Source organism: Athene cunicularia (genome assembly GCF_003259725.1).
Source record: "Athene cunicularia isolate RWA chromosome 12 unlocalized genomic scaffold, athCun1 chr12_part1, whole genome shotgun sequence".
NCBI lineage: Eukaryota > Metazoa > Chordata > Aves > Strigiformes > Strigidae > Athene > Athene cunicularia.
In genome coordinates, this window is record NW_020799116.1 from 21,783,837 (window position 1) to 21,797,366 (window position 13,530).

The window sequence follows — 13,530 nt, forward strand, 5'->3', positions numbered from 1 at the left end:
GGTGAGACAGACTGCCTGAGGTAAATGAGGTAAACACTGTACCATAGCTGCCTCCACAATACTGCAAACAAGTTTTGCCTTATCTGTTGCCCACTTCATTCTGTATGTAAATTTACATTAGTATCTTTGTTTTTTCCTTCCTTCCTTCTTTTTTTACTGCTTTAACACTTTCATTTAAGAAACTTGTTTATCTAAAAATCGTATACAATTCCTTGTAATGTCAAGAACTATTATCCTCTATGTATTTGTATATTCTTCAAGAATCAGTTCCACTCTATATCTATTAGGTATTCATACTCATATGGTTCTTGGGTTGTCCTTCTATAAACTTAACAATAAAAATATTTGATGAAAACATCAATTGCAAGAGATTTTCAGTACAAGTTTTTGTGGGAACACTTCAGAGTAAAACTTAATCAGATTTTCATTAAGCCTTGAAGTAATAAATAAATTATTCTGAGAGAGCAGCTCTACAAACAGTAAACAATAATCTCTTACTGAAAAAAAGTTTAATCTCTCCTTTTATCTCTCCTTTTTAGTGATGTCTCCAAGACTAGACCATGAAGGAAGAGAGAAAAATGAATTATAATTCATGTTTTCCCATCACAAAGCATACTAGAGAGGGAGGAATCTGGTCTTTTAGTTTTTATTTAATGTGAACAGGGATGGTAGCAGGAGCTGGTTGAAAACCCTTGAAAAAATGAGGAATACTGTGGTGCTGTGTACAAAAGTCTCAAACAGGATGCTTCTGCTTTAAAGAAAGTTAGTTTTACTAATTTAAACATAAGGGGTAAAGTCTCCTAATTACATGCTAACTCCTCAGGTTCTGCCATAACCAAGTTGGGTACCCAAACCCAGCTCTGGTGGCTGGTTTTCAATAGGTCTTTCAGTCTCTCCTGATGGAGCTGGTTTACTTTATATAAATCTTCTGGAACTTGCTTTGTCCCAAGCAGTTGGCTTACAGTATTTGATAATTTGGAATGAAGGGATGTCTCATCTAAACCAGAAACTTTGTCTTGGAACACTGAAACCTTTCCTGACAAAAGCTTCACCAAAATTAATTTCCGTGCAAAACTTTTGGCTTTGAATCTCATTTTCCAATGAAAAAAATCATTTTGTTGAAAGATTCTTGATGAGTTCTCTTTCTGAACAGATACACATTTTGAGTAATCGCTGTGTAGGTCAAGGCAATATTTGAAAATCATGAGCTTCATCTGTGTCATCCAACAGATGCATTTTTGCATAGGTAATTAACTGGAAAGAAATTAAGCATTCTCTACTGGTTTGCAGTTATTTTCAGGGTATAGTGAGTAATCTAACACTGAAAGCAGATGCAATTTATAGATGAATAATCTTTGCATATGAATAGATTTAGATCTTTGAACAACTAATTTCTACTTCTTCTGAAAGAGATTAAATATCTTTTGCTTCCTGTTAGAAAGCAATTACAATTTATGTGGAAAATTCAGTATTGAACGCTATAGTTAGATTGGAAGCTGTTGTTCATTCTTAACTTGTTCAGTTGCTTTTGATATTACCCAACAAATTCCACTGAAGCAGAAACTTAAATCCCATCGAGTGATAATTTATGGGACTCTAAGCAGTTAAACGATATCAACACAAGAGAATTTGGATGTTTTAAATTATCTTTGTGTTTACTTCAAACCAGATACATAATAAGTCTTTTTTCATTCAACTACTTACAATATATGTTACATTGCGAGAGAAGATGTGATCACAATATATCCATGCCATGTTTTAGTATAGGTAGAACAAGTAGAAATAACAGTTATTATGGCTGTCAACCTAGAAAGCATCTTTAATAGATACATATTCCCTGGGGGCTACTGTAAGTATTTATGCTTATGATGACTCCAGTCAGTTTTATTGACCGTTAGATACGGAACAACATTAAAGAAAGAAATGCCTACCAATCCTCTAAGACAACCTTCACTGGGAGTGTTGATACACCCTCTGCAGGTAACTCCAGTGCAACATTTGAAGAGGTTTGATGTTTCTGATATATGAACTGTTCAAGAAGGAACTTGATCTGATATAGGAACTTGTTCTGCTAACAGAATTTAATGGACATTTCAATCTCTGGGCATAGTTACCAGCATTTTCTGATTTACAGCAAATTAAAATTATTTCAGAAAAACATCACCCAGTTTCTCAATAATTTTTCCCTCCCCTAGTGGAAGACTGACTTGAATATTCTGTGTCTTAATACGACAGCACAGAAGAGGGTCCATCAAAATTCTTTTGACACAGCCAGTGTGGTTTTGTTTCCCATCTGTTTTTTTTTAAAATACAGCACAACATGGATGTAAAAGCTACCAATATTCCATTAAGATTTCCACAACTGAGTTGAAAAGAGCTGAGAAATACCGCATTTTGCTTGTTGAATAAGAAAAATAGTTTTAATTCACTGTTAGTTGGAGACACTTAAGCAATGAGATCATATCTTTTTATAAATCTCCGAGTTTCATGTGTAATTAAAACCGGGAGAATAAAAAGCTGTCTTTTGAAGACAAAATGTCTCTATTGAGTATGCATCAACTCACATTTGGAGATACAGGATACAGAACGGTGGGACTTGGTGCAGTTTGTCATAATCAAAGGGGCAGGGTGCAATAGCATAAGTGACATTTTTCGTATAAATTGATCATTAATAATATAAAGGTGTGGTGGGCGTGAAAAATGGGGAGAGAGGCAAACACTGGGTAAGAAGTAGTATTGCCAAGGCCACGCTGGTACTTCAAGCACAAAGCATTCATCTCAGCAAGCTCTGTATCAAAGAATGAGGGTCGTACTGACTCCACAGTTCATCTCTGGTATCTTTGTCCATAAATACACGCTTTTGTCAGTAATCTCTTTCATTTACAACGATCCCGATTAGAATATGAGTGCTTATTATCTACCGTGGCACCTATTTAGACTTAAGTGGTATGACAATCAAATTTGAATCTGGACAATTATATAAAAAAATGTTGCATGAGTTTCTGATTAAGACCTAAATGTGTGAAACTTGACTCTGGTTTATGTAACAGTTCTTCTTCATTAGCCTGCACTCAAGAATTTGAGTAATTCTTCAGTGAAATAATAAATTTTCCACAAGCCCTTGTTAGCAAATAATCTTTGAATAGAAGTAGCATATGCTCATGAGAGTTGAAAATTCACAGATTCATTAACTGTTTAAACAATATTAATTGCTTTTGTACTCCTGAAGGAAATTAGGCTGCCACGGCATTCTTTCAGCTTTGTGTCTGCAAGGAGAATTGGGTCAAAGAAAGAACCAGAAAAAGGAAGGCAAAACATTTATTTTGGATTTTGAGACTTTGAGGAAAGAACTGGGAGCTTTTGGCAATACGTGAAGGAATCCAACTGCAAAGCCTATGAGAGAAACCAGATTCAGAAGGGTGCTCGAGAGCACCTTGCGGGAGGCGCTCACTGCAAGATCCAAGGGAGCAATTAAATCCAGGGGGCTGGCAGGGAGGCTGAAGCGGGTGGGTTAGGTAGAATTAAATCAGGTTTTGGGTTGTTTTTCACAACACTACATGAAACTAGGTCTTGCAGCTCTATTCTGACAAATGGATGTGTCATCAATCAGCAAGGCAGGATACTATACACTTGATTTTTAAATAGAGGGCTGCCTATCTGCAAAAAGGTAGCTATTATCATCTCTCACTTTTGTAGCCAGAGGAAACAGTTCCTCTATGTTGCAGCCACTTTCTACAATAGATGCTCAAGTCACATCTGGTTCAGTTGCACTCTCACATCTCTTGGCTACTATTTCCCTCTCTACAGCAGAAAGAATCAGCAATGTGAAAAACAACATAGGAGCAGGATACTTTTCATTATCCTAATGTGATCTCAGACATCTGTGTATTAAAATGTGCTCAAAGAAAGATTTTTGTTGACAGAATAAAGAAGTGAAAGGGAAGTGATTTCCCCAGCATTCACTCACATACGCAAAGGTGATTGGGTTCCAGACAGATTACAACTCCTCTTAAAGAATTGAATCTTGTGTAAATCTAAAAATAATAATGCAATAATAATAAAGTATCACTAAATGTGAGCATTCTTACTAGTCTTTCAGGTATAGGTTCCTTCAATTACATTAGGTGAAAGGAATGATTATCAAACCTGTTTGGGTTTTTTTTCATCTCAGTACGTATGGTCATTGACTTCTGTAATGAAATCTTGCAGTAGTTTCTCAGGAAAATAATTGCTACAAGAATCCCCTCTTCTACATGCCCATACACTCCCAAAGTGTCACCTACCATGCACAGTATAGGGGTGGAAAGTTTGATGGGAAAGAGTTAATCTGAGCAGAGGAAAATAAAATAGCCAGTTAGGCTGCACATCCACTAGTTTGTAAACTAACTGCAGGGATTGTGTAAATTCCTGAGTTCTGGTTGCTCACTTACAAAGTATTTCTAAACAGTATTTAATGTATGAGCTGAATACATTTGAATTGGATGCAAAACTCTCACAAGGGTCTCATTTACCTTGTGGAAACAAAACATTAGTGCTGTCTCTATGTGTAAAATAAGTTATGGTGTTTATGTGCTTTTCACCACCAACATAGTACCCACTTACATATTAAATACTTAGCTGTCTCAGGATAGTAACCATATATTTTTGTACTTAGTGAGCAATATATGATATACTGTTCAAAGTAAAACAGCATCCACAATCTGAAACCCTTGCTCATAAGAAAACAGTTTATAAGTATATAGTCAACTTTAATATATAATCTTAAGAAGACCAGAGATGCTTCTGCACCTTGAAAACATTATCTTTGATTAAATAGTGATTACAATCTTCCCTCAGATAAAAAAAAAATAATATATGTATATATATTTATGTATATAATTTCAAAATCAAAGCCTTGTACTTACTCCATCTTCTTCTGCTTGTCATCTGATGGCATTGGGAACAGATCCCAACATCCCAGAATGCAGCTTGGCAGGTATTAGTCTCCTGCTTATAATGGGCTCTCTAATTGCAATGCATTTTTTTCCCTTTTGAACTAGCTAACTAACCTGTAATTTTTCTTGGTATCTGCCCAAAGGTAAATGAAGTATCTGATACACCCAAGGAATTCCTCATCTGCTACAGGTGACTTCAGATTGGGAGTTGCCATCACCAAATAAGAATGAATCTACATATAACCAGGTTTCAATAATATCCCCAGGCAAGACAGATCGCTCATGGTTCCATTTTTATACTGTTTATTAGTTCTTATAAGAACAGTAAAGCCTGCATGCAAGTTTCCTCCCCTGAGCTCCAACACAAGACTGAAGCTGAGAGAGATTCTGATCATTGAGCAAGTATTGACTTGATTTAATAAGGCAAGAAGAACCTCAACAAGCAATTGCAATTGCTGCTGCGACTCACTAGCTTCAGGTGCTTAGTAATTCAGCAGATCAGCAACGAGTACACTTAAGCTTGACCCACTTTTTCTTTCCCATTTTGCAAAATCAGAGTTATTCTTGTTACTTTGCATTTGGCACTTTGCATTTAGGCAAATACAATAAAATATCTTCAGCTGTCACAATCTGAAAAGATTTTGCTATTAATATGTGTATCTGTTAAAAGTCAATGCATATGTGACAGTGGGGAGGAGGCTGCAGTATTAAATGCAAATTAGCATGCAGTGATAATGAGTCTATGGCAGAAAAAAAAAAAAGGGGGGGGGGGGGGGGGGGGGGGTGTGCTTGAACTAAAATACTAACTCTTCTTCCCTTTTCCTCATTTTTAGGAAACTGAATTTGTCCTGCCTTCTGTTCCTTCAGCTGTTCCTATAGCCTCTTCTTCCTGCGGGCATCCTGAGTGGCAGATAAGAGACATACTGTCTTTACCAGCTGTCTCTTTTCTCCAGATTAAGATGGTGGTTGCTGGGCGGCCTACTTGTCTGTCAGTGGACAAAAGTCTGCCCTCTCACTTAGAGGGTCAACACACAGCTTCTCAAAGGGTGGAACCACTCTGACCAGGACAGTGTTTTTTCTTCAGCTGTTTCCTCTGTTAAGACGTATGTTCTGCAGTGCAGCAGCTTCATGGACTTCTCCTTTCTGCAACTGCATAGACGGGAGGCAAAGGCTTGCTGTCTTCCTTTCTTTTTTTAATTATCATGCTCATTCTTTCAGTGTGGCCTCTGCCTTGTTCCACATGTGGGAACGTAGACAAGAACCCTGAGAATAGTATAGGACAAAGGCAAATCAGGCTTTTCACTCAATATACATGAGCTTTGGGTAGAAAGAAAGTTAATTCTCTTGTGGGGAGATTAAATGTTTCCCTAAAATGTTACCCATCTGGTCTACTGGGAAAGATAATACTGCACTAGAACTACACAGCCTTCCCCCAGTAAACCATTTGTAGTCAGTCTGCTTCTGGACAAGCCTTTTTTTGTACTGCTAGCAAGTCTCCACTTACCAGTGCAGGTGTATATCCATGCACATTCAAATTAAAAATGGCACATTGCATGTAAGCCAAATGCAAAATCCTGTAGTGAAAGGTTCACAATCTAGACAATGCAGAACAAACATTGCAAAGCATGCTGACAATGTTTGCTGGTATCGCCTTTGTCTGAAGCACAAAGCCATTTCAGCACACAAGTAAACTTAATGAAATTTTTCTTTTATATTTCTGGTAAAATATTCACCTTCCCAACTGTGATTCCCATCAAGAGATCAACTAAAAGATCACTTATATCTTTAAGTCTGAGCTAGACGCCAGAAAAAGAATCATTCCTAAGTACCTGAAGTTCAGCTTTTGGAAGGCACAGAAAGTACCATATTTATAAAAGAAAGTCTAGGATAGCCTTGACTATAGATAGATAGAGAAAGCACTGCTTTCTCTGCCTGAAGTATCCAAAACTGTTTTTCTGTATCTGTTTTCCGTTTCTGTTTCATGTCATTTACTTCTCATAACTACAAGTTTCGTCTCAAATCCACTATAGATTTCCTAACAAAAAAGAGTGAATAATTTTCCATATGAAAGTTGGGGGAAAATACTCAGTTTTAGCCAGCTTTTTTAGGTACCGGTGAATTGGTAGACAAACAGATTAAATTCTAGTTTCCTACTAAAAATAGTATAATTATTCCCACGTATGTGATAAGAAGTAAAGTAACTCAAGTAAAAGTGAGAAAAAAAAAAGCTGGCGGTTGGGAAGACTCAATTCAGTTCAGTTTAAGAAAATACTGTCCTGGTATCCATAAATTCACGCAATTTTTCCCCATTTCAGTTCACACTTGGATTATAAAATGTATACTATGCATGATCAGTGGGAACCAGTCTCTGACATAACATGCCAGGTTTGGAAGAGTTGACATGTTTGGGACCTCTGCTTAGGAACAGCTTAAGTCCTGCATTGTCCACCTGCAGGTTCCCTGTTTTAAGAAAGAGAGTAGGGCATTGTCAGTCTTGTGGATATTATAAAGCAGAACATTCTCTTTCAGATAGCTTGTTGGCAGGGATCTCTACGAGATGATTCTTTATGTGTATAGTGCTGCTTTGATCAGCACGTGCATACAGTGGGAAAGTTTAAAAGATTGTAGGTATGTGTGTAGACATTTTACAAAACCAAAACCAGCCTACAGGTGCAGCTAAAAATACCTGTCCATAAAATTCAGTCAGCTAGTTAAAAATGCTAGTAAAGTCCCAGTGTCAGAGGGTGTGAATCCATCATCATTTAGCAAAAATATTTCTTCTGTTTTTTCCTTTAATACAATTACTTTATCACTACTTCAGTAATGACATACTGTAAAAGATGGAGATTTGGGGCTTGGATTCTACAGCGCGGTTCAGCTTTTAGATTTTTTTTTCCAGACTTCTGTGTACACAGTTGTGTTTGTATGCAAACAATATTTGTGCAGGTGTTTACCTGGTGTTTGGGGCATGCAAACCCAGGGCTTGCCAAAACTTTGATTTCTAATTTTTTTTTTTTTCCTAACCAAACAATCATTTGACATACCAGAGTGTTTGGACACCAGAGGGATGTCCACGTTCTTTATGGAACTACTTAGGCTTTTTTCTTGTACTGCAAGGGAATAAGGGTACAGGACAGAGTAGAATAAAACCTTGTGAGAGAATTCTGGAATCTTTCTCTGCTGCCTTCAAAGTAAGAAGGTTTCTCTCTTAAGCCCGCAACACTTACTGGTACCTGATACGTTCTAGGGTAACAAAAGCTGATGCACACCAAATCTAAGGCAGGAGAAAAGAGTGATCCCTGGTTGGAAGAACTCAAAAGAGTGAAGAAGCTAAGGATCCTCAGACATGAGGTTCTTTAAGCAGGGACTTCCATACATCTTCTGGAATCAAAATAAGCAAATATTAAATTTGAGTATCAAACTGAATCTACTTGTATAAGTTAATATAATTCTGAGTATCAATATAAACAGGTATTCAATTAAACTTCCAGTGCAATATGACTAAAAATGAAATAAACCCAAACATATTCTGTGGGAGAACTGCATAAATACAGTAGGATTTTCTGCAAGTAGCAGTTCAGTGGCAAAGGGAACACAGTTCATTTTCTTGCAAATGTGGTCTATCCTTTGGCTTTGCATGCAGCTACGGCTCTGGTTTCTAGATACAGCACCACTACCCTCATTTGGCTTTCCCAGAAGGAGTGTTACTGTATCTTTGTGCTTAGGAGAAAAATTACAGTCAGTATTGTGTTCCCCCACCTAGAGAGAGGTACTGAAAGGAACACAGAGCACCCCAGCACACAGCACATTCCATACTATAGGAACATGCAAAAACCAGGAAAAAAAAACCCCACATTTGAACTTCAAAAATTAAGTAGGTAGCAACCACATCAACTGCAACAGAATCCAGAATAGCTGTAGCAGCTGAGGGAGTGCTGACTTAATCGTGGTATGCAGAGTAGATAGCCAACAATATTAATCTAACATACTAGGAATACCCAAAATACTCATCCCAATCTTTTCACTTCAGATTTTGAAGAAATATGGGATATCTGCCAATGAAATGAAATACAGTATAGCTTTGGAGCTTAGAGGGAAAAAGTACAGTAACCTAACATTCTGGAAAAAAAAATCTTACCACATTTCCATGTTGTTATTCTTTCTCCTACAGCCTGACAAATGGTAATCTATTAATGATTTGGATTCAACTGAATTGAAGTTGTGAATGTAACTAGACTTGTGACTATTAACTTGTAAGCTGCTTCTTCAAAGCAGATGACAAACCATATGCGCTTCATTGTCAAACACAAACATGTATCACTGCCAAGAAAAAGGACACGGGGCAAAGAGGTTCTGATGGCTAGTGTTTGGCATAGGTCTATGTTTGGAAAAAAAATGCACTTCCAGTCATTTGGGTGTGGGGCTTTTCATGGAACAATCTTGATTAGCTTGCTTTCCTACAGAGAGGAAACTTATGTAATGGTTCAGTCTATCTTTTTGCTCCAAATTTCAAACTTATTTGACACATGAGCCAAGGTCTCAGAAATAATTAGATTTCTGCAGGTTTCTTGGAAGTCAGCAACTGAAGACAGAAAAAGGAACCATGTTCATTCCCCAGCTGAAGGAAAGGAAGGACTCAGAAACCAACCATTGTTCACTGTACTATTTACTATCACAGGCTGGCCAGTCACCATTTACCTAAAGCTGAATTAGCCACAGTTTTTGCCCTGTGGGGGTGACACTGAAATGAGAAACACAGTTAATATATCCTTATTTATTATAGTGGGTATAAAAGGTGATTTATGGATGAGACCACACAGATCTGTAGTGAAACTGCTTTAGTTGCACTGGTCATAGAGCAATGGTGTTTTTTTGTCTTGAAAGGCACTCTAACATTCAAAACACAGTAAGCATAGCCTTCTTGTTTTTAAAGAAGCATGGTTACAACACTCAACAAATTGTACCATAGCTGAGGCACCAGATCATTAGAATACTGGATCGAAGTATACACAACATTTTGGTCCTTGGCTAAAAGACCATAGCCTATCTCACACATGAATGGGCAAGGGGGGGTAAAAATTTTTGATCTGTCTCTCCAAAATCGTTTTGATTTACCCAGGTTGCCAGAGAATGAGAGTCTGGATGTAGGTGCTGAAGGGGCAGTACATTGACACAGGTTTTTCTGAGTAGTAAAAGCAATGTAGTGATATAACTGTGCAGGAAACTTTGTCCAAAATCATAAAATGCTTAACTTTTTTTTTTTTCCTTATAGCACAGCCCTGTCTGTGTCATTCCTTTTTCATTTGTTGTTCTCAGCCTGGATTCCTTAGATAACTTTGCTAGAGACTTGAGTTTTATTGTAGATATGGAAAAGTGCCTAGAAGTTTTGCTCCTTGGCTGTTCTGGCTGCTTTCCAGCCTCAATAATACTCAATACGCAACACATTCAACACGCTCCAGGAATCATTCTTTAAAATAAGGCAAAAAATAAAGGACACCATACAAAATGAACTCTGTTGCTACCTTAGTTAATGACTTCAGAAACCAGTAAAAGAGAGTTGTGACCTGGATCTTTGGAAGGCTAGTCCTAACTCTGCTGTACTGATTACGTGGGCCTAAAATATAGCAACAGGTAAAGGTGGTGTAGAGGTCAATAGACACTGCTCAGCACTGTAGATCTTGAATTACTAATGTTTCTATGACCACCCAATAACCAAAGAATTTGGGCAGCACACATTTCTGTGTGTGCACACATTCAGATTGTTGTCAGTGCCAGTCTGGGTAGCGCCTGCTGCTGACAGTAGTGAAAATGCGTGCAGAGACACCTGCGCTGCCTTAGACAACTCTCCTAACAAAATCTTAGCTGACTTCTGTGAAACGTTTATGGCTACATACAACTCAAAGAAAAATACAGAATAACAGATGGAGTTACATGTAAAGACAGCAAACTACATTTCAAAGCTGTCTGAGAACATGACACCTAATACACACTCTACATCCAGGTGGTATAGATAATCATGCCCACTTGACATCTCCAAACAAAATACTGATTTCTGTTGCTTGTTAATTTGCCAACAGATTGTTTGGGCTGTAAATTTTCGTGCTGGGTCTCTGCCCTAAGCTGATTGTGTCTGCATGTGTGTGTGTCCATATGGATAAAATAGCAGAAATCAATTGCTCAAAAGGAAAAATAGTAAACTTCACACTGTTAAGCATTTTCCAAGTATTTATTTGAAGGCATAGTGTGCCCAGCCTTTCAAGCAAGTGCTTCAAATTTGGTGGTTTGATTACTTTGGTTAAGGATGTGTCTACTGACAGCTTGTAGACTGATAAAGTTCTCCTTGCTTGACATCCATTGGTTTTATTTAGAGGCTGAATTACTTGTCCATTTACAGTTCCTAGCAGACTGAAATGATTAACAGAATGGGCTTCTACATGGACTGCAAGGGGCCAAGACTGCACGTGTTATTCTTTCTCATGCTGGAGAGAGAGCTTAAACATCGAAGCCTTGCAACTTAAACATCTGCATCAAACCTCTCAAGGAAGTTTTGCATGTTCCCCAGAGCATGCCCCGTGATCACTGTTTGTGCTTTCAAAGACATGTGATAAAGGCAGAACACAACGCCCAGACTTTCCACGAGACTTTTAATACATTTGCTCTTTACTTAGAAGGTATATCAGCAAGAAGATAAGATGAAGAAAAAAGATAAGTGATATTCCTATCGTGTGGTTTCCTCACTCCTGAAACAGATCTGGGACTGTGCTAAGTGTCTTTCAGGTTTCTACAATTCTTTTTTGCTGACCTTGACCTTCTTTCAAGTGCTCCTAAACATCAGTTTATTTTGACATCATTCTGTCCTACCATTACATTGGTTCTTTCTGGTTCAAAGGCCTGCCTGTCTCTTCCTCTATGCTACTCAGAGCTTCCTGTGAGCTTCAGTGAGTCTGTTTAGGTTCCCTCACCACTCATGGAAACTGTGTGTCCTTGAGCAACTTACTTAGCCTCTGCCTCAGTTCCCCCTTTTGGAAAGGAAATATTGGTATTTCATGTCCCCTACCTTTTGTCTTAACCTCTGGTTCAGCTATAAGAAAAAGTAGGCTAGGGTTTCATCCAACACATGTAATAACTTATTTTTACTGAGCGTTGAGGAAGGATTTCACAAGAATGTGGATACACAGAAGGGAGAACCTGGACACACATGACTGAGGTAGTTAAGAGCAGTTACCGTTCTGAGGCAGCCGATGAACTAAGTCAGGCAGAAACTCCAGACCTTCCTGTGTGCTGAATGTCCTGGCTGACACAGGCTTTGATAAAGGAGGATATTATTGCTTTTCTTGCAACTTCTGACCTGCTGCCAGATATTGTCCAACTGTGGACAGTCATCAAAAAGCTTTTTTTTTTTTTTTTTTTATCAGAGGATATGAGTGACTGTTACTTCCTTAAAATGAATTCCAAATAAATAGCTGAAATGTATTAAACCTCAGACTATCTAGGAAAAAAAATGTAAAACCTAAATCCTTGGGGGGTGAATTTGACAGTTTTCTGTTCTAATGAGAAATTCAGCCTATTCACTGATCTTTATTAAATACAGGCTTCAAAGAATTTGTTCTGTAGCTGAAACAATAGTTAGATGAGGTCTCACGGGAGCCTAGCAGGGCCAAACAGCAAGAAGGTGAACCTCTGCTCTAGGGGTACAGTGCCTGGCTCATCGGGGCGTGGATCCTGCCTTGGCCTGCGGGCTACTCCATAGGGGCTGTGAGTCCGCACACAAACCCTGCCCCGAGCTGGGATGCACCTGACCCACCGACTCCGTGGGCTGTGCAGGAACACAGCCATGTGTTTAGTTCCTTTGTACTCCCAGAATCTCTCACCGTCAGGTGCATTTAATCACCTATTAAGTTGTAAACCTGATGTTGTGCAAAACTATAAAGGAATCTGCCATGTTCACATGCGTAAGTAACAGGCATTTTGCTCATTTACTTTTGGGTGGTTTTTATTTAGAGCACACACAGCCTGAGACTTGGTGAACCAGCTTCAAGTGCCCGCCTGATGGTTCCATTAGCTTTTTCTCTGCTGTAAATAAAATTAAACAGGTTCAAAATTGTTCTACAAAGTTAATGAGGGAAATGAAGAACTGTAAAGTAGCAGTACAGTTTTTAAAATATTTGGATCGTGTCTTTTAAATTGTTATAATATTTCATTTTAGCTATATTATTAAAAAATAATTAACTTACATAAAATGCTGCATGTGAAGTACTTTCAAGGTCACACAGCTGGGAAAACAAAGGTTTTGTCTTAGAGCACTAGAAGGAACCCCAACAAAAATACCCATGCTGTTTTAAATATCCACCTTAATATTGGCAGAAGACCACTTCAGGTTTCATTAGAAGGCACGGTGTGAGCTACTGTACTTGAGATCAAGAACCAAAGCAAATCTAAAAATTGTGTAACATGCAAGGCCAAGGAAGTAAGGTACTGAGTCCTATTGCTCCATCCACTGCAATAGACTCCATTGCAGCAATGCATTAAGAAACTGAAGTAAGAGGTAAGACAAGGCATTGCAATATCTCAGCAACATGAAACAGGGCTGGTTCAG

General features: G+C 38.2%; 1 protein-coding gene across 4 annotated transcripts in view; it reads right to left on the reverse strand.

Annotated features, from left to right (window-relative positions):
- The window catches only part of RAF1 (Raf-1 proto-oncogene, serine/threonine kinase), a 78,965-nt gene that overhangs the window by 64,516 nt on the left and 919 nt on the right, over positions 1–13,530 (reverse strand). The window lies entirely within an intron of this gene.